The following is a 20,750-nucleotide window of genomic DNA, read 5'->3' as shown; positions in this document are numbered from 1 at the left end:
TCATGCTTTTTAGTGGCCCCATGAAGGAAAGAGGGGAAAAAGCATTAAGGGACTGTGAAGGTCAGAGTGACACATATAAAGTCTACATCTTAGATTTATTTAGATACAAGAACTGTCTGGAAATTATCATTATCACTTAAGCAACCACTTTCAGCAACAATTCTGAAATATAGAATTATTATCTAGTTATTAATGAGAAGTAATATCAATTATGATAAATCTTTTAATCTTACAATGTTAATTTTCTAGGTTAACTAATACAAAAATTCCCATGTCATATTATTTTAAAATTGATTTTAATTGAGAAATAAGTAATATAAATCAAATTGATATAAAATTTCTTTTTTTTTCTTCATAAGGGAGGGAGGAAAGGAAGGAAGGAGAGAAGGAAAGAAGAAAGGAGGAAGGGAGGAAAGACAGAAGAAAAGGAGGGAGGAAAAGGAGAAAGAAAAGGAAGCAAAAAGGAAGGGAAGGAGAGAAAGGAAGGAGGAAGGAAATCAGGAATGAGAAAAGGATAAAGGGAGGAAGGACTGAAGGAAGGGAGGAAGGAATAGAGAAAGGAGAGAAGGAATGGAAGATAAAAGGAGGGAAGATAGGAGAAAGGGAGGTAGAAGAGAAGGAAGGGAGGAGAGGAGTGTTTTGATATAAAATTTATATAGTAATCTCATATATTACATAATGATTTAATAATTGCATACATTATAAACTAATCATTGTAACACATCTGATTTATATTTGTCATAACACATAATTCCTCAAATTTTTTAAAATAAAAACATTTAACATTTATTCCTGGTGACATTTTTGATTAGTAAGAACATCATATTTTAGTAGAAGAGTATTTGACTTATTGACTCAAGGTAACATTGGCATTAAGGTATCATTGGTTTACAGAATTGCACATCTAGTAGGAATACAGTTTTATGCATCTTAAAATACACATTTTAATATCACATCCACTGCCTTAGTACCCAATATCCCTCAACTACAGTTCTATGATCCCTTTACATCTTTTGAATGCATTCTCCATTTGGCAATCTCAGTCTTGTGGTCAAAATCCAAAAGAGGACATTCCATTCATTTTGTATGTCCCATTACTTGTTTACATATATTTATAATACTAGGTAAGAGAAATTAATCAGAACTTATTGTTTTCCTTCTGAGTTGTTTCACTTAGCATAAATTCTCCAGCCCCATCCATACTGAAATAAATATCAAGAGTTTTTTAATGCTGAATTAAGAGACCATAGTATATTTATAATATAGTGCTTATTTATCTATCCATCTGTTGCTATGCATTTTAGTTGTTTCTTTATATTGACAATTTTTATATAACTGTAAGATATACATTCCATGTATAAAATGTATATATATATATTTTCAAGTTAGTATTTTTCCATTATTTGGATATATACCTATCACTAAAAAATCTGGATTATATTATATATTTAAAACATTTTGTTATGCCACCACACTGTTTTTTTTTATAGAGGCTGGACCAGATTATGTTTCTATCAATATACAAGGACTCCCTTTTTTCCATATTATCAAGAACGTGATTCTATTCTTTTGATAAATTCCATTCTAACCATCTTAATATATCCTAATGAGGAAGTCATTTGCATTTTACTGATAATAAGTAACAATGAAAATTATTAGTGTGCTTGTTTGGATAGGTTCATCCTTGAAGAGAACACTCATGACTCTCTTATAATTATTATAATTAAGAAAAGCGAAGTACTTTTGTGTCTCTATCCTCAGACAAGTAAAACTTTCATTAAAAAGGACATATGCACAAGACTTCATTGCAGTATTGTCTACAATTGCTAAGAGATGAAATCAACCAAGATGTCCAGCAACACATGAGTGGATCCTGAAGATGCAGTACATATGTACATTGTAACTCTAAATAGCTGTAAGGAATAATGCATCATGCAATTTGCTGCAACATGGATAGAACTGGAAGATAATATGTTAAGTGAAGTAAGTCAGAAAGAATACAGGATGATATCACTTATATGTGGTATTTAGAATAACTGAATAAAGAAATGCCATGGTTTAAATAGGTATGTCTAGAACACTCTTGCCCAGAGTGTATAATGAGAAGAAAAAAAATAAATGAGTGGGTGAAGAGAAAGACAAATGTGAAATAATAGTGGACAGAAAATGAGGAGACTCAGGTGCATTGGTGATGTAAAGAACAGACAAGCACTAAATATCCAAGCCACAGTATCAACAACAATAAATTTTGTGAGACTTAAATCGTAACAATCAAACTTTAAAAAATGTGCCCTTTCTGATGGCAGGCTGGGTCAGGGTGATGGCGGTATGGGATGGACTCTGGGGGGTTGACACTGATGGTGAGATTGATGATGAAACACTGTATGTCTAAACTTAACTATGAATAACTTTGAAAATACAATGGTTTAAATAAAAATAAATTAAAACAAGAAAAGTAAGTAAAGTATATGTGTTATTTTAGCAAGTCATAAATGCTAGAACACATACCATTATAACTAGAAAAATCATGGAGAGCATTTTGTTGAAAGAACTCAGAATTTTTAAACTATGATTTATTTGTGTGTGTGTGTGTGTGTGTCTGTGTGTGTGTCTGTGTGTGTCTGTGCTGGAGTGACCCCTGGGTTGTACTTATATCTCTTTGCTCAGAAATCACTACTTTTTATGCTCAGAAAACCATATGGGGACTATGGATCAATCTAGTGTTGACACAGGCATGGCAAGTACCCTGCCCTTTGTACATTTCTCAGGCACCCAAAGAAATTATTTTTAATATTTGTACTCTTGAGTGATTCAGTTAGACCAATAGAGATTTTCTAATAGTAGATTCCTATAATAAAACTGGTAAATTTCCATGAGGTAGGAGTTATAGCAGTCATTTTTTTTTATAATGTCATAATCTGGTTCAAGAAAAGAACAAAAAAAGAACAGGTTTTCCAGATAGATATTCAAAAATAAAATCAGTTTTTTAAAATTTAGTGCATTTAAATATCAAACATCAGGATTACAAAATTATATTAACTGTTACTCTGACCAAAGATTATATTTCTTTCTAGTTTATCCTGTATCTATCCTCAGTATATGCATGCAGAAAATTGTATAGCGTATAAACTTCAAACAGGAAACTGCTACAGTATATAATAATTTCTAAATGTACTACATAATGCTTTCTATGTGCAAGGCACTTTTATTTTTGTACAAATATATGATTATTATATTATAACTTGTAGTCACATAATATTCTATATAGTTCCTACTTAGTATTTTGTATTTATATAATGATTCATAAACATTTTATGAATATGTATAATTATTATTTTTATTTTAATGTAAAAATGTCATAATAAAGTTTAGAAATTCATTTAAAATATCAGATGAATTTGAATTTTGGTCCATACATGCTCTCAAATTTTTGCCTTTTTTATTTACAGTAATACACTGTTTCTAATACATTATTATTCTCAAAGTATTTATTATTTCACTGAATGCCCTTTTTTACTGTTATTTGACATACTTGTTTCTGTTTGTCAAAGTAAAGATTGTCAAATATGTTGATTGGCCATAACTCATTAACATCATTCAAACTTATTCAATTATAAATACTTCGTTCTTTTTGTGGCAACACTGGGTAAGAGGTATTGATTGGGAATTAGGTTTCATCATGCAAAAGAGTAAAATGGAATATTAGGATGTAACCTTGATTATAATTTAATTTTTGTCAGTAATAAAGCTCTACATCCACTGTTATAGGAGCAATAAAAAGAATAGAAATGAATCACTTATATCCCAGTATAAGAACATTGAAGAGTTAGATGATGAAGGAGCCAATGTAAAACATACACAGCAGTATTAGCAAAGGTAGCCTCAAACTCAACTTACCTAGGGGCCGCAGGAGGCAAAGTCGGGGTGATCCTTGAGTGCAAAGTCAGTAGTAAGGCTCGAACATTGGTGGGTGTGACTCAAACAACTAAAACAAAACAAAACAAAAAAGATTCTTCTAGGGTAGGGCCACAAAATATTGTATAGAGGGCCGCGAGTTTGAGACCCCGATATGGAGGCATAAATAGGTATAGTAAATTGGGGTGGCAGGGAAAGAGTTTAACCTTTTTTTTATTTTAAAACTCTAAACATTTGCTCAGTTTCATAAATTGGTCCACACTGAGTCTTCAAAGAATAGTCCAGTGTTCCCATTCTCGAGAATTTTTTTAAATAATAACTTTATTTAAGCACCATGATCACAAACATGTTTGTAGTTGGGTTTCAGTCATAAAAAGTCCACCCCTCCTTCACCAGTGTAACCTTCCCACCACCAATGTCCCTTATCTCCCTTCTCCCCTACCTTCTGCCTGTATTCAAGACAGGCATTTTATAAATCTCACTCACTACCATTGTCATGATAGTTGTTAGTGTACTCACCAGTATCTTTGAGGTAAGCCTCATATCCTGCGCCAATCCTTCCAGCCCTCATCTCTATTGTCTCGGTATTATTACAGTAATGTCTTTTATTTATCTTAAATCCCATAGATGAGTGAGACTATTCTGTGTTTATCTTTCTTCTTCTGACTAATTTCACATTCTCAAGAATTTTACATTCAAGTCAAGGTAACTAAAGACATGAGATATATTTTCACACATTTCAACTGTCCCTGTTTACAGTTTCTCATGAGTTGCAAAAGTTGACCCATCATAATAATATGGGCTATTATACATGGAACTATAATATATAGGATTATTGTTCTTTTTGTTTATTGTTTTTTGTTGGTTTTGGGCCATACCCAGCAATGTTCAGGCTTTACTCCTGACTCTGTGCTCAGAAATTGCTCCTGGCGTGGGGGACCACATGGGATATTGGGGATTAAACCCAGGTCCATCCTGGGTCAGTCGCATGCAAGATAAATGCCCTAACACTGTGCTACCACTCAGGCTTTGGGACTATTGTTCTTAATTTGAGTATCACATGGATACAGACACCTTATAGTTCTTCCTATGTGGCTTTGTTTTCATACTTATGTCAAAGGGAAACTTCGAAAGAATACACTTTGAGATGAAATTATTCCATGTGTTGTGTGTTTATTATGACCTTTTATTCCTATAACTGTTTAATGTCCCTTTTAACAAGTGTAAAGTCTGTAAAATGGACATCAGAATCATGACAATACATCTCATATAGCAATTTATTACAAAATCTAAGGTTAGATATGAAATGATGAAAAAGAAAGTGGGCATGCAAGTTATATTTAATGTATCATCTGAAAACATTTACAATATTGGAGTTATAGAACACTGTTAATAACAATTCTGTTTGCAAGTCAGTCAGTCTGCACTGGTCTATTTCAGAAAAACATGTTAGTGGGTCTCAATGGGCTTTATGAAACCCTAACCATGTCTCTGTAAGAGTCTCATATAATAGTTACATGATAAACCTTACAGAACTACACAGTAAATCGGGGAGTTATGCAGCTAATTTATAAGATAAGCCTTGCTATATTGAACAGTAAATCATGGAGTTTCTCAATAAAGTTGCACACTAAAACTCCCCAGTTAATTTATTAATTTTTGATTTATGGTCTTATCTCCCAGTGTGGATAAAAATCAGTCATGTGACTTCTACCCAGCTGCTCCCCTTTATTCCTTCAGTGTCTATAGAATTGTTCACACCTGCTTACTGGTAGTAAATAGGAGTCACACATCCTTACCTGATGAGAAGTGTGAAACTTGACAAAAACTTGAAAGATTGGTAAGGATTGGAATAGGTAGTCATGCAGAAAAGGTAAATTTTTAAAGGCTGAATTCTGTTAGAGAGAAGTAACAAAAACTATAAAACCTTAATATACCATTTGTTTAGGAAGAAACAATAAATAATATTAATTTAAATAAACATTCTCTAATGCTAATTTACTGATTAAAAAGCATTATTTTAACAAGATGAAGTTTCTGTGAATAAATTTTAAATATTTTGAATGCCTATCTGTTTAATCCAAGAAAAACAGGATTCTAATGGAGCCCGAGGAAGAATAATCATAGTCTGTTTTATCAAATCTTCCTATCTCCAGAACGAACATGATCCCTGCTCCAGGGAACCAGAAAACATGAGCACAAACAAATATATATGGTCTTTTGGTACTCCAGGAGTCTGTGTATACTGACATAGTTTTATTTGGTTTAGTTATACAGAACGCATGTATATATCTCGTGAGATAAAATGAAAAAAAAAAACATCATCTTAAGAAATCATAATGTCATGCTGGTGTACACACAAATTGGACCAACTCTCAAATTCAATTATCAATTAAAAACTTAAATTATATCTAAATTATCAAAAGATTGTCAAGCAGAGTAATGCATTGCCTACTCAGATTACAAAAACTTCTTTCTCCTACAAAATAGCCTACAGTACATTTGTAAGTATACTATTATCATCATAAATAATTAAATACAAACCACACTGGTCAAAATAAAATAGCCAAAGTACACTTACACTTAAGTCATTTTATTTTGACTGTGGGTTGGAGGGAATGTTTTTGCTCTTGTTTTTTTTTTTTTCTTTAATTCTTATTTAAGTGCTAATTTCTTCAAATTGGCAATCCACATTTTTTCCCTCAAAGTTGTCAATTAAATTTAATGACATATTGTGTGGACAAATGAGCTTATGTAAAAAAAATTACTAGTACAAAAACTTAACATGGATTGCAAGTTTGACAAATTTAAAGTTTATATTACCAAGAATGCATTTTTTTTCTGTATTTATTATGTTTCAAAAAAAACTCAGTCAATTTAAGCGTAGATGCTAAGGTTTATGTAACCTTTAAAAAGCTTACACTGTTTTCTGTTTTTTTCTTTACAAAAGGAAATATAGAATACTTAGTTTCAAAGATCTCTACATAAGACATAGGAATTAGGAGATGTACAACAAGATAAAGATTCATCATGCATCATGTTATTTGGCATTAATTGCAAATATAAAATCAATTATAAATGGATAGATATATTGTTAATTTGACTATAGCAATAGACAGAAACAGAAATTTTAAAAGAGAAGAATTACCGTTTATTAAAATTTTAATGAGTCAAAATCTGAGCTCTACATAATATATAATTTTGAATATTAATAATGACAGAATAGTCAGTTTTGCATATGGTCAATTTACAGGTATTAAGTTTTTTTATAAAGTCACACCACTAAGATGTATCAGATCTGAGACTCAAATATTATCTAACTCCTAAACTATTTAACTCCTAAACCTGTGTCTTTCCTGATTTAGCTATAGCTGAGAAAGTGACCTGATGACTTCCCTCTGAACAGAAAAAAGCCTCTTAGAAATGGTCCACTCTCCCATCTTCTGGGTGATTTCAAAGACTTTGGGAAGACAAAATTGATTCACATTTTCTTCTGTGATGGACTGGCTGTTTCACGTGTATTTTAAGATAGCACGAAGTAAGTACATGATGAAACTATTCAGTAATTTTCCACTAGAGTTTGTGTGATATAAGGAAACAAACAAATACAAAAAAAAGCAGAAGGAAAGGAACAAATCTAATTAAATTTTATAATTTGAAAAGAGACTTTTGAAGTTGTTTTTTAAGACATAAGATTTATAAGATCTCTGTACTAAGACAGATCCTGGAACAGTTCTGTCAGAGCAAAGACCATTCTCTGACTATAGTTCTCAGTTTGATTAATCATTAAACATCTAAGAAGGACCTGAGCGATAGCACAGTGGTAAGGTATTTGCCTTAGGATGGAAGATGGTTCGAATCCCAGCGTCTCATATGGTCCCCTGAGCCTGCCAGGGGTGATTACTATGCAAAGAGCCAGTAGTAACCCCTGAGAACCGCCGGGTGTGACCCCAAAACCAACAATAACAACAACAACAACAACAAAACAAAAAACAACCTTTAAAACAAAAAAAAAAACTTTTAAAAAGTTTTCTTTTGGAAGGTCAGAGCACAGTACAAAATGGAGGACATTTTTTTTCTTGCATCTATCCTACCTAGATCTGTCCTGGCATCCAATATGGTCCCTGTCCCTCACTCTCAGCCAGCAAGGAGTCATATTTGAGCACAGAGCATGGAGTATTCCCTGAGCTCCACTGGGTGTGACCCCCCAAGAATAGTTTTCTTTTTTCTGTTTGCTAGCTATTAGCGTTTAGCTTATCACTATTTAGATTCAGTTTGTTTTCTTAACATATGGCCTGGGGTGAAGATTCGGAGAGGAAAGGTAAAATCTGTAGCAATGATTTCTTTAGTAATTCAAATTTCTGTCTATTGAGTTTTTTACTCATTCATATTTAAAGTAGATTTTTCTTCGCATGCTCTACTGGTTCAGAAATAGCCTTCATCAGCACTCTCCCAGGGTTAGCCTAGAATATGAATGGTATTTTTTTTCTAGGCTCTTATCCATCTCTAGAATTTGGCAAAGGTGAATTGATGTCTTTTTATATTAGATCTAATTGCTTTTCTTATTGCAACCTCATAAATTTAGAGAAAGTCTCACAGTGTCTGATGATTTCTAGAAGCCAAGGACTGGCTAAATTTTGAAATTTTGGCAATGCAATGGCAGTTCCTTCTAACAAGAGAAGTACCAGAGGTGAAGGGACCACATGACCCTTATCTTAACCCCACTTAGGAATTAAGCCCAAGAATCAGAATTTGGTGGTCTTTGTTTCAAAATGAGTAATGTCTCAAAAGGTAGAATGCTTCAGTGATTATATTGAAGATTTTTTCTCTAATGATGCCACAGAACATGTTCCTCTTATTGGCATATGTGCAGCTGATATGTGAGCAGAAAGAAGAGAAAACTTTGGAAAGAGCTAGCACTTGGGCAAAGATCCTGAGCTTTTGGCAGAGGACAGAAAACAGAAACTAGCAGCTGTCCACCCACCTATCTGGTGAAAAGATTTGCCATTCTCATTGACAAAAACATTGCAGACAAGCACTTTTTGACATTATTACTAGGGGCTCAGAATTTTTACTGGTTTATAAGTTCCTCAGAATGCTCTAGAGCATTTATAAGTTAATATTAAAATCTACCTTCTAAGATTAAGCTTTTACATGTACTTGCGATTAATTAACCAGAAATAGTAAATTTGTTAGTCACCTTATTTTATTTTTCATTTATTTTTTTTAAATCATACCCATCTATGTTCTGAGCACATTTCTGCAAGGACTTGGTTGACCATATTCAGTACTAAGGAACAAACCTGTGTCATCTATAAGGCAAGCACTATAACCACAATCTCTCCAGTGCTTGTTGCACTTGTTAAGCCACTTTCCTAAGTCAAATATCTAATATATATTATTCCCTTAGTGAGATAGAGGCACATGGTTCAATCTGGCTCCCAAAAGCATTGATTTCACTCTTGGGCCTCAATCTACATTTACAGCTTGAACTGACCAAATTCAGCCACAATAATCTAATTACTCTAGACCTTGTTCCATGAAAAGTGGGCATTTTTTTCTGACTTTGCTTATGAGATTTTCATTTTCTTTCATTTCCTTTCTTTCTTTCTTTTTTTTTTTTAATTTTTGGACACACCCAGTGACAGGGGTTATTCTGACTGTGCATTAAGAAATCACTCCTAGGGGCCGGGCGGTGGCGCTAAAGGTAAGGTGCCTGCCTTGCCTGCGCTAACCTTGGACGGACCGCGGTTCGATCCCCCGGTGTCCCATATGGTCCCCCAAGCCAGGAGCAACTTCTGAGCACATAGCCAGGAGTAACCCCTGAGCGTTACTGGGTGTGGCCCAAAAACCACAAAAAAAAAAAAAAAAAAAAAAAAAAAAAAGAAATCACTCCTGGCTTGGGGGACCATATAGGATGCTGGGAGATTGGACACTGGTCTGTTCTGGGTCAGCTGCATACAAGGCAAATGCCCTACCGCTGCGCCACCGCTCCGACCCCTGATTTTAATTTTTCTAAACTATTATTTCTCCTCTTTGTTTCTTTCAAGGATGCAAAGACTTCATAAAGTCTTTCAGCAACTCATCAGCTCTCAAACAATTTCTCCAATTTCTGTGTTCCTATAATATTTAATGTTTGTCATCCAGATTTGGATCTAACCTCTTGTATTGTTTTTCTTTGTATTGATGGCTAGTTTGTTTTCTAAGACTTTTGTAAGCACTCTCTACTGACATGTGATTATTTTTTAACATTGTTTTGGTTAATTTTCTTACCTCCAGTATCTATTATAATGTCTTGCATCCAATAGATAATTAAAAATCTTCATGATGAGGCTGAAAAGAAAGCAGAAAGGGAGAAATGTTAATTAGAACGTATTTAATAAGAATTAAGTTGAGGGGCCAAAGAAATAGTGCAGATTAAGGTATTTGTCTAGAATTTCGCCTTGATGATTTCAGCACCACATATGGTCCCTAAATACAGAGCCAAGTGAAGTTCCTGAGCATTGCCAGGTTCAATCCCTTTAAAAAAAATTTAAATTCACATTGCACGAAAAGTTTTTAATTTCTTTTTATCAAGACAGCACCTTTGAGGTGTACAAGATTATCTTAATGGTGCACATGAAATTGAGGTTTAAGGGGATAAAGAGACATGGTAATGTTTATTCAGTTCTAAGAAAGTTTCATCATGCTCATCTCTCGATTTCAAATGCTCCAAAGAGTGCCACGCACACAATTTCTTTATAGTAAGTTTGTAATAATCAGTAACCTAATAAATTTATCTTTGAGTTCTCTGCCGCTAAACTCTATGGACTATATTTATGATATCAAAAGTTTATGGATTTGGTGAGTTCTGACATATTTTCATGCAGAACTAGCTTAGAGCTGATTTGGTCTTCATGAAATTTGAAAGAAGTGTTAACTCTAAACAGCAGGGAAGTAGTAGAAGAATTTTCTGTCCCAACAGGGGATATATGACAAATATATATAGCCTTGATAATGACTTAGGTCACTGTTTTCTAAAATTCAACTCAAAGACTTTTCACTAGATCCTATTTGGCATTCTGCTTATTCTTTTTACTATATTTCTTTGGTGTGTATGGGGGATGTGTATGCATATTTTGAAATCCTTGGGAAATGGAGGTTTAAGCAAAATCTTTGTTCAATTTTATTTGCTCTACAATATGCTAGAATGTATAGTATATGACTCAAAGGATTGGTGGTAGTTGGAATGTTTTCCAACATAATTTAATAACATAACATTTTTTCTACTCAACTTCAAGACTAGATGTCCATAAAACAAGTTTCAAAATTTTTGCTATGAAGATGTAGATTTATTATGTCTGAAAAATTTCTTATGGATTCCTAACAAAAGTACAAGGGAGTTGTGTTACATTCCTAAGTAAAAGACTACTATTAAGCATATTTTTTAGACTTTTGGATAAATTGGACAATATATGCCTATCTATGCCTGGTCATATTTCTGCTCAAACTTTGCACATAAAATTTTACGCTTCATTATCAAATACTTTTTGATTCATTAGAAAATCAGACCATGAATGAGACAGGTTAGGTGCATGATTATATGTGGACGAATATTTATTGTTTTTTTTTTCTATTTATATCTTCTTCTCATCCACTTTCTTTGTGAAAGCTTACTCCCTTTGCTTTTGTCTTTTCAACTTATTTTGTAAGCCTCAAAGGGTCTTGCTAAGTAGATACATGGCCATGAACTGGAATAAGCTAATGATCTTGTTAGGCCTACTTATTTTATCATTATTATTATCATTATTATTTTGGGATTTGGGCCACACCTGCTGACACTCAGGGATTACTCTTGGCTCTGCACTCAGAAATAACTCCTGCTTGGGGGACCATATGGGACGCTGGGGATAGAACCAAGGTCCGTCCTGGGTCAGCTGCATGCAAGGCATATGCCCTAACCCTGCGTTATTGCCCCTGCCTCCAGGCCTGTTTATTTTAACCTACTCAGGGACTATGTCAGTGGAGGGGAAGAGGGTGTCTAAGTATAATCAACGTTTTTTTGTTTGTTTATTTTTTGTTTTGATTGGCTTGAGGGCCAAGCCCAGTAGTACTTGGTTCTAACTTCTGGCTCTATTCTCAGGCATCACTCCTTCAGGGTTAGGGGAACCATATGGACTGCTGGGGATTAAACCCAAAATGCTAAGACTAGTGTCTTACCTACTGTATCATTGGTCTGGCAACTGTTCAAGTGTTTATTGATGTAAGTTCGGAGATGTTTGCTGTTGTATTCTAGAAACTGAAAGGCTGTATGCCTGGATTTACAAAGTAACACATACATTTCTTCTATAATAACAGAAGGAATGCTACATAAGTGGCAATAACAAAAGATAACTTATGATGGAGTAGATTGTAGTTGTATAAAGACTGAGATGTGACCTAGGAGAAAAGAATAGGACTCTAGAAGCAGAGGGTAGGAGGGAGGGAGAGAACAAAGAGGAGAGAGAGAGGGAGGCAGTAAGATTTTCTTAATCCTTAATTTTATTTTATGTGGTACAGTTCACCTTGGACTTGCCAATTACACAAGAATGCGTTCTTTTTTCTTATCTAATAACTTTAATCTTCAAGAATCAACAACAAAAGTGTTGCTCACAGTAATAGAAAGGTAGTTTAACATAGAATACCAGGGAGAAATACCTTCTCACCTATGATATCATATGTAAATGGGTGCTGAAAGACTATGAATTTAAAGATATTTTAAGTTTAAAAATCTTATTTTATTATTATTTTTGTTTGTTTGTTTTGGACCATACCCAGTAGTGCTCAGGGGTTATTCCTGGCTCTGCACTCAGAAATCTCTCCTGGCTGACTCCTGACATGGGGGGCCATATGGGATGCCAAGAATCGAACCTGGGTCCCTCCAGGATTGGCTGTGTGCAAGGCAAATGTCCTACCATTATGCTTTTTCTCTGACCCAAATTTAAAATTTTAAACAATAAAATATTAAGACATAATTATGAGGGTAAAAATTTTCATTCTCTGGTTTTGCAGGTGAAAATACTGGCAAAGATAGCTGAAGTATTTTTCCTAAATATATAATGTCAACTTAAGTTGAACAAGTAAGACCAAACACAAGACTTTTTCATTTCAAACATTTTTCCAATGTTCTGCTTTTTTATTTTCTAAAAAAGAAAGTCAGTCAGCCATAGCTTTGTATATTGAGAGGAATTTTTGTTGGCAGAAAGTATGATGAACTTAGGACAGGAAATCTAAGTTTGAATTCTAGGTTTGATTTTTCTCTGGGTAAATTAACCTTGCCAACATAGAAAATAACCTCTTAAACAAAAAATGTGACTGATATCATATACTTGGACACTTCAAATAATGATTTCTACTAAGCCCTTTGAAAACTTTATAACATTATTAAAGAAACAAATTAATTCTGTCATAAATATGTTTTATTTTTCTATTTTGTAAAATAAAACTTTATGATTCATTTCAAGGACAGATTTCTCTTTCTTCATATAATGAAGTATTTTACATTTTATTTTAACAAGGATGCACAGTTTTACTCTTACACACAGGGCACACAATAAATTTAATAGCCACAGGGCAAGTTTGATTTTAGATTTTCACTTTTTGGAGGTAGTATAAACATATTGAAAGGTCCATAATTTTTTTTAATTTATATTCTAAAGAGCAAGGTCAGTGAGCAGAATTCTTTCTCTTCAACAACCCTAGAACATTACTGAAGTTCAATCTTTTCAAATTAAAATATAATTTTTATTAAACACTTTTTTTTTTTTTTTTTTTTTTTGGTTTTTGGGCCACACCCGGTAACGCTCAGGGGTTACTCCTGGCTATGCGCTCAGAAGTTGCTCCTGGCTTGGGGGACCATATGGGACACCGGGGGATCGAACCGCGGTCCGTCCAAGGCTACCGCAAGCAAGGCAGGCGCACCTTACCTTTAGCGCCACCGCCCGGCCCCTTTATTAAACACTTTTTTGAAAGTCAGAAAGAAAACCTCCTTATGAGATGAGTACAAAATGGCAATCTAACTACCCGTTTAAAACTTCATCCATATATCTTAAATATTACAACTATAGAAATATTTCAGGATATGTGTACATGGAAAAGAAGCAAGTTTTTAAAACTAAAGTCAAAACCAGATCTCTTCCCTATGAAGTCATTTTTATGTTAATAAATCCAAAATTTACTTTGTGATACATTTTGTCTAATGAAATGTTAGCAGAAATTATACATATTACTTAAAAAAAAAAGAACTTTAAAAAAGAGATACCCCACAGTTTGGGAAAGAATTTTTGACCACTCATGTAAATAAGGGTTAATAGAAAGATATATAAACCACTTGTAAAATTTATCTTTTGTTTGTTTTATTTTTCTTTGTGAAAGGACGTACTCATCAGTGCTCAGGGTACACAATTGGCTCTGTGTTTTGGGATCACTCTTTTCAGAAGTTGGGGTTGAAGGGTATATATAGAGTGCCAGATATAATTTGGGTGAGGAAAGTACCCCGATTTTTTTCTTCTCTCCAGTAAATATTAACTACTTGTAGAACCTAACAAGAAAATATGCAGCTGATTTCAATAAAACATGAATGGGGAGAAAAAAATAAACAAAAATGACCTCAATGGATATTTACAGATGGACAAAAGTAAATGAAAACATATTCTGAATCACATGTCATCAGGGAAATGCAAATCCAAGCAATGAAATAGCATCTTCCAACCAGTGAGACTGGCACACATCTAAAAGAACAAAAACAAATGAAAACCAACAATAGAAAATCCTTAGTGTTGGCATGTGTGTGAGGCAAAAATGAACTCTTATTCACTGCTGGCGGAAATGTTGACTGTTCAATCCTTTCAGTAAACAATATGGAGACTTTATCAAACAACAAGTAAAATTGCACAATTTCACTGCTAGCCATCTGCCCAAGGGTCCAAAATCTCTATTCAGAAAAGACATTTGTACTCCTATATTTATTGCAGCACTACACAAAACAATCCAAATCTGAAAACAACTCATTTGTGACTGGATAAAAGACTGTATATAAACACAGTAGAATGCTAGTCAGCTCTGAGACAAAAATCATACAATTTACCACTAGATGGATGGAACTAAGAGGTATCTTACTGAGAAAAATCAGTTAGAAGAAAAGGGATAGGTACAGAATGCTCTCATGTATGGGATATTGAGAAACATAGTTAGGGATGATAAATGGGCCCCAAATATCAAAACCCAAGTAAGAGCTTGTTTCTAGATTGGAGCTTGGCATGGACATCTCAGAGAAAGAGATCCTCAAAGAGACTTTGAGACAATGGTAAAAGAATGTAGTACTCTGTTGGACTACTATAGAGTAAAAAATGTTGAAAGCAAAAAATCCAGCATTAATAGTACTGTAAATTAAAGTGACCACAATCAAATAAAAAATAAATTTAGAAACCTTACAATTGAGTTTGGTGTCTTTTTTTATTTCTGCCATGGTACAATGCTACCCCCAAATGGGACCTCTCCTTCAGGCTTAATCAAAGTCAAGCCCTGAGCCAATTTTTTAATAAAAATATTAACATGAATGACAACTAACCTTCACTGGTGTGAGACTCTATTTTAAAGGTTGTTTGCTTTATATTTTGTCAATAAAGCTTAATTTGACTAAGCTGAGTAATGTATTGAGAAGTAATTTTTATTAATGAACTACCATATAAAAAATATCTTCATGAGACTTCCTTATTAGTACAGATAGAGACACTAGTGCATAAGAAAGAAATTGAACCTAAGGGAAAGTAAATAATCATGAACCAAGAAAAATACATGTTTGTTTGTTAGTTCATTAAAAGTAAAACCTTCTTCTTTATTTTTAATGGCAGGTAGGTTCAAATTGTTCTGGGACACACAAAGAATCTTCACCTACAGTGAGGTGGAAGATAAAATATAATGGTAGTCACTGTGGTAGAATCATATATTCTGGCCGTGCTAGATAAAGAGAAATAGAGGGCCAGGTTGACTGATGGGTGTAAAGCCAGATTTTACTTCTCAGTGTTAGACCAGGCTCTGTGTTCAGGAATTACTCCCTGTGGGTTGTGGGGAACCTTTGTAGTATGAGGGAGCATGCCCAGGCCAGTAGTGCACAGGTATGCATCCAAGCCACTGCAGTTTTTTACCCTTTAAATAAATTTTTAAACGGTAAAATTTTCAAATATATAATTAAGAGAAGTGTTGCTCTGTTATTATCCCTAGGCAGAATGTGAAAAAAGAACTCTAATTCACTGTTAGAGAAAATGTTGTCTGATTTAGTCTCTATAGATAATGAATATTTAAAAAAAATAATAGTAGAACTCTCATATGATCCAGTGATTGGATTCCTTGGTATTCATCCCCAAACCACAGAAACATTAATTTGAAAAAGGTAAATGCACAACTATGTTAATTGCACAATATGTACAATAGCCAAGATAAGAAAAAAACCCAAAGATCCAATGAAAGATTGACATTTAAATGAGTTCTTGTATACATAATTGTATATTTGCAGATATTAGAAAATATGAAATCATGTAGTTGATTGTAACATCAATGAAACGAGAATATTGTTAAGATGATACACTTAGAATGAAGGAGAGCAAATATTAAATAATCTCACTCGTTTCCAGAAAATATACAACATTAACTGATGACAAATACTTGGCCTTGTTTTATAAAATCACTAATAGTGTGTGGAAGGATAAAGATGGGAATAAAGATGGGCTCAGAGAATACGTAAGGACAGTAGGGAAGATTCATAGGGACTTCGAGAGTGGTGGGATATTGTCATTTTGTACATGATACCATAGACTTTAACATTACTAGTAACAATATTACCTAAGTCATAGTAAGATTATAAAAAATATTTTTAAAAATAATACTTCATTGAATATAACAGCTCACTATTAGAATAGTGCTTTGGTATTTTGTTTATTGATATCTAGAGAAGGTGTTGCTGGATTTTATGGTAAACCTATTTATAATACTTAGGGAACCATCATACCGTTATTCAGAGTATATATTAGTCTACATTGCCAACAAATAAGTGTGAAAGTTATTTGTTTTGAGTTTTTAGGCCACACCCAGCTGTGCTCAGGACTTAATCCTTGATTTTCACTTATGAATCACTCCTAATATGACTCAAGATGAGGTACGATGGATGAAACCCAGATCAACCATATGCAAGGCAAGAATTTGCCTGCTGTTATCTGTCCATACCTGAGGTTTTATTTTTCTTAATGCCTTTGTCATCAAATAATTCTAGTTTTTTATGTAGGTCAATTACAGAGGCATAGTGTTATAAGTCATTGTTATTTTAATTTTTATTGACCTAACCATAGGGATAGTAACCACTTTTAATATATATATACTTTTTTTTTTCCCTGTGGGTTTGTATAACTTATTTGGAGAAGTTTCTTTTCTGTAATTGTTCCTACTTTTAATGCATTGTTTTGGTATTGTTGTTGTGAGCTATCTATTTATTAACTTTTGATATTTGGTTTTGTCAGATATAAGGCATGCAAATATATTCTCCCATTTAATGTGTTTTTATTGTTTATTATTTAATTTCTTATTTAATTCCTGTGTTTACAACAATGTTCATACTGGGGTTATTGTCATATAATGTACACCTTTCACCAGTGCAATCTTCCCACCACTAATGTTCCCCAACTTTAATCCCCCTAACCCCCTGATTATCTCTCAGAAATGAATTCTGCCTCTCTCCCTCACTATCATAGTTATAGTAGGTTTCACTGTGGTTAGTGTTGTAGCTGCACTCACTGCTCTTTGTGGCAAGCTTCATGTCATGAACTGGTCTCCCCAATATTCAGCTCTATTGTCTCTGGATATTATTGTCATACTGTCTTTTATTTTTCTTATGTCTGCATGTGAGTGAGACTATTCTATATTTATCCTTCTCCCTCTGGCTCATTTTACTCAGCATAATAGTCTCCATATTCATCAATGTATAGGCAAATTTAGGACTTAATTTTTACTCATAACTACATAATATTTCATTGTACCACAAATCCTTTAGCCACTCACCTGTCCTTGGGCACCTGGGTTATTTCCAGATTCTGTAAATTGTAAATTTAATTGTATATTGTAATTGTAAATTGTAAATATTGCTGTGATAAACATAGGGTATAGAGGGCATTTTTGCCCTGTGTTGTTGATTTTATTTATTTTTTCAAAGAACTAACTCTTGTTTTCATTGAGGTTTCATTTTTTTTGTTTGTTTTTTATTTTGAGCCACACCCAGTGATGCTCAGGGGTTACTCTTGGTTATGCACTTAGAAATTGCTCTTGACTTGGGGGACCATATGGGACCCTGGGGGCTGGAATCCCTCCTAGGCTAGCGAAGGCAAGACAGATGCTTTACCCCTTGTGCCACAGCTCTGTTCCCTCATTGAGCTTTCTAATTTTTTAAAAATAATAATTTCTTTAAGCACCATAGTTACAAACATGTTCATAGTTGGGTTTCAGCCATAAAATGCACAACCCCTTTATCAATGCAACTTTGCCATCACTCATGTTATCCCCCCCCCCCCCCCAGCCCCTGCCTGTGTTTGAGACAGGCATTGTATTTCTTTCGCTATTATTTTCATGGTAGTTGTTAGTGAAGTTATTTCTCTACTGCACTTACCTCTATTTGTGTTAAGCTTCATATTATGGGCTGTTCCTACCATAATCTTTATTGTCTCTAGGTATTATTACTATACTGTCTTTTATTTTGCTTGAATACCACAGATGAATGAGACTATTATGTGTTTATCTCTCTCCCTCTGACTTATTTCACTCAGCATAATAGTTTCTATATCCATCCATGTAAGGCAAATTTCATTACTTTCTTTCTCCTGATAGCTGCATAAAATTCCACTGTGTTTAGGTACTACAGTTTCTTTAGCCACTCATCTCATTTGAGGAAATGTCTGTTTATTTCTTCTTTCCATTTTTTTGATGGTATTAGATGATATTTTCTTGTTATGTTCTGTTAGTACATTGAATATCCTAGATATTAGCCCCTTATCTGAGGGGTACTGGGTTACTAATTTCTCATAATTCTTAGATGATTCTAAGCATTTTATAATCACAAGTCATGAAATAAGGCATCCCAAACTATTAAATTTAGAACTCTAATAACAATGCTGATATAGTCTCAGTGGTGGCAACTAAATGATAAAACGTTTGGTTTTTCTTATATGTTATTTGAAAAAAATATTTACCTCTGAATTAACCAAAGATAAATTCCTTCAATGGATCATTATCTCTCTCTTCAAAATACGTTTTTGTTATAAATCATCAAGAATTTCCATTGAGGTACCATATGGAATTCTTGGGATTTAATGCAGGTTAGCTGTAAAAAAAAAAAAAAGAATTTCCATTGAAATGTTATTCTTTAAATAGCATGTATCTTCTTTAAACTTCATACTTAAAATTCAATTTAAATAATCATTAATTTGATGTAGAAATCTGGGCAATGCAAATTTGTTTTTTGTTATTCCTGGCTACTTAGGAAAAATTCCTAGAGTGTTCTGGAACCATATAAGATGCCCAGAAAAAAGAAAAACCCTGGTCAGCTGTATGCATGAAAAGTGAACTACTTGCTGCATTATGTTTCATGTCCAGGCCAATGCAAAGTTGATCACATTTGTCTGTGCTTTTATTTCACTAAAATCAAAGAAAATAGAGAGCTCAAAACTGTTTATAACATGGCCTCTAGGGAACAATAGGCTATTGCTCTGATACTTTCTAAACACCATTGGTGTGTGGCTGAGCTAGTCACTAGTACTGCTGGATACAAGAAGTCCCAGCATCATTAGGACCAAAACTGAACTGGCAGGCAAATATCTCCAGGAAAGACCTTTGGGTATCTGAGTACTCCTGAGGAGGCTCCTGTAAAAGAAAAGGCGGGGGGGGGGGGGGACGCAGAATTTAAAACAAAAAACAAAAAAGAAAAAAAAAAGAAAAGGCAAAGGATAATTATGCATGCCTTTCCTCCAAGAAAAAACAGGTTTAAAATGTGAATATATAGATCATTAGAAATAATACTGGTAAAAGTAAATATCTAACACAAGCATATATATGTGTATATATGTAAAGTAATTCTTGTTTTTTAATTTTTTATTTAATTATTTTTATTTTTGGGTCACACCCAGCAGTGTTCAGGGGTTACTCCAGGCTCTGTGCTCAGAAATCATCCCTGGAAGGCTTGGGGGACCATATGGGATGCCGGGATTCACACTGCTGTCCGACCTATGTTGGTAGCATGCCTTACTGCTGTGCTATTGCTCCAGCCCCATAAAGTGACTCTTATTAAAATGCCAGTGTCATTCTTCAAGTGTACAGAACAAATATTATTAACATTTTATGTAACTGAAAGTCCTGCTGAAGAGCCCAAGAAATTCTAAGAAAAAAGATGGAAGACATTGCATGTCCTGATTATAAATCTACAGTAATTAAAATAGCATGGTAGTAGAATAAAACCATACTCTCTGATCAGAGAGTTGAACAAAATACATTCTCAGGTATATGAATAGTTAATTTATAAAAACAGAGTAATATCATAAAATGGAGACAGTTTCTATAACAAATAGTTAAAGAGAAACTAGATAACTACATCCAATACTTGAAACCAATATATGAAACCATTATCTCATATAATACACAAGAGTTAACTCAAATTTGATTAAAGACCTATTAAATCTTAGACTTGATTTTATAAGATGCATACAATAAAACAAAGGCAAAACTAAAGATAACAAAAGCAAAAATAAACAAGTAATATGATTATATCAATTTAAAGTATCTTT

The sequence above is a fragment of the Suncus etruscus genome, chromosome 19 (genome assembly GCF_024139225.1).
Source record: "Suncus etruscus isolate mSunEtr1 chromosome 19, mSunEtr1.pri.cur, whole genome shotgun sequence".
Classification (NCBI taxonomy): Eukaryota; Metazoa; Chordata; class Mammalia; order Eulipotyphla; family Soricidae; genus Suncus; species Suncus etruscus.
The sequence above is the reverse complement of the archived record's forward strand: the minus strand, read 5'-3'. Positions refer to the sequence as shown.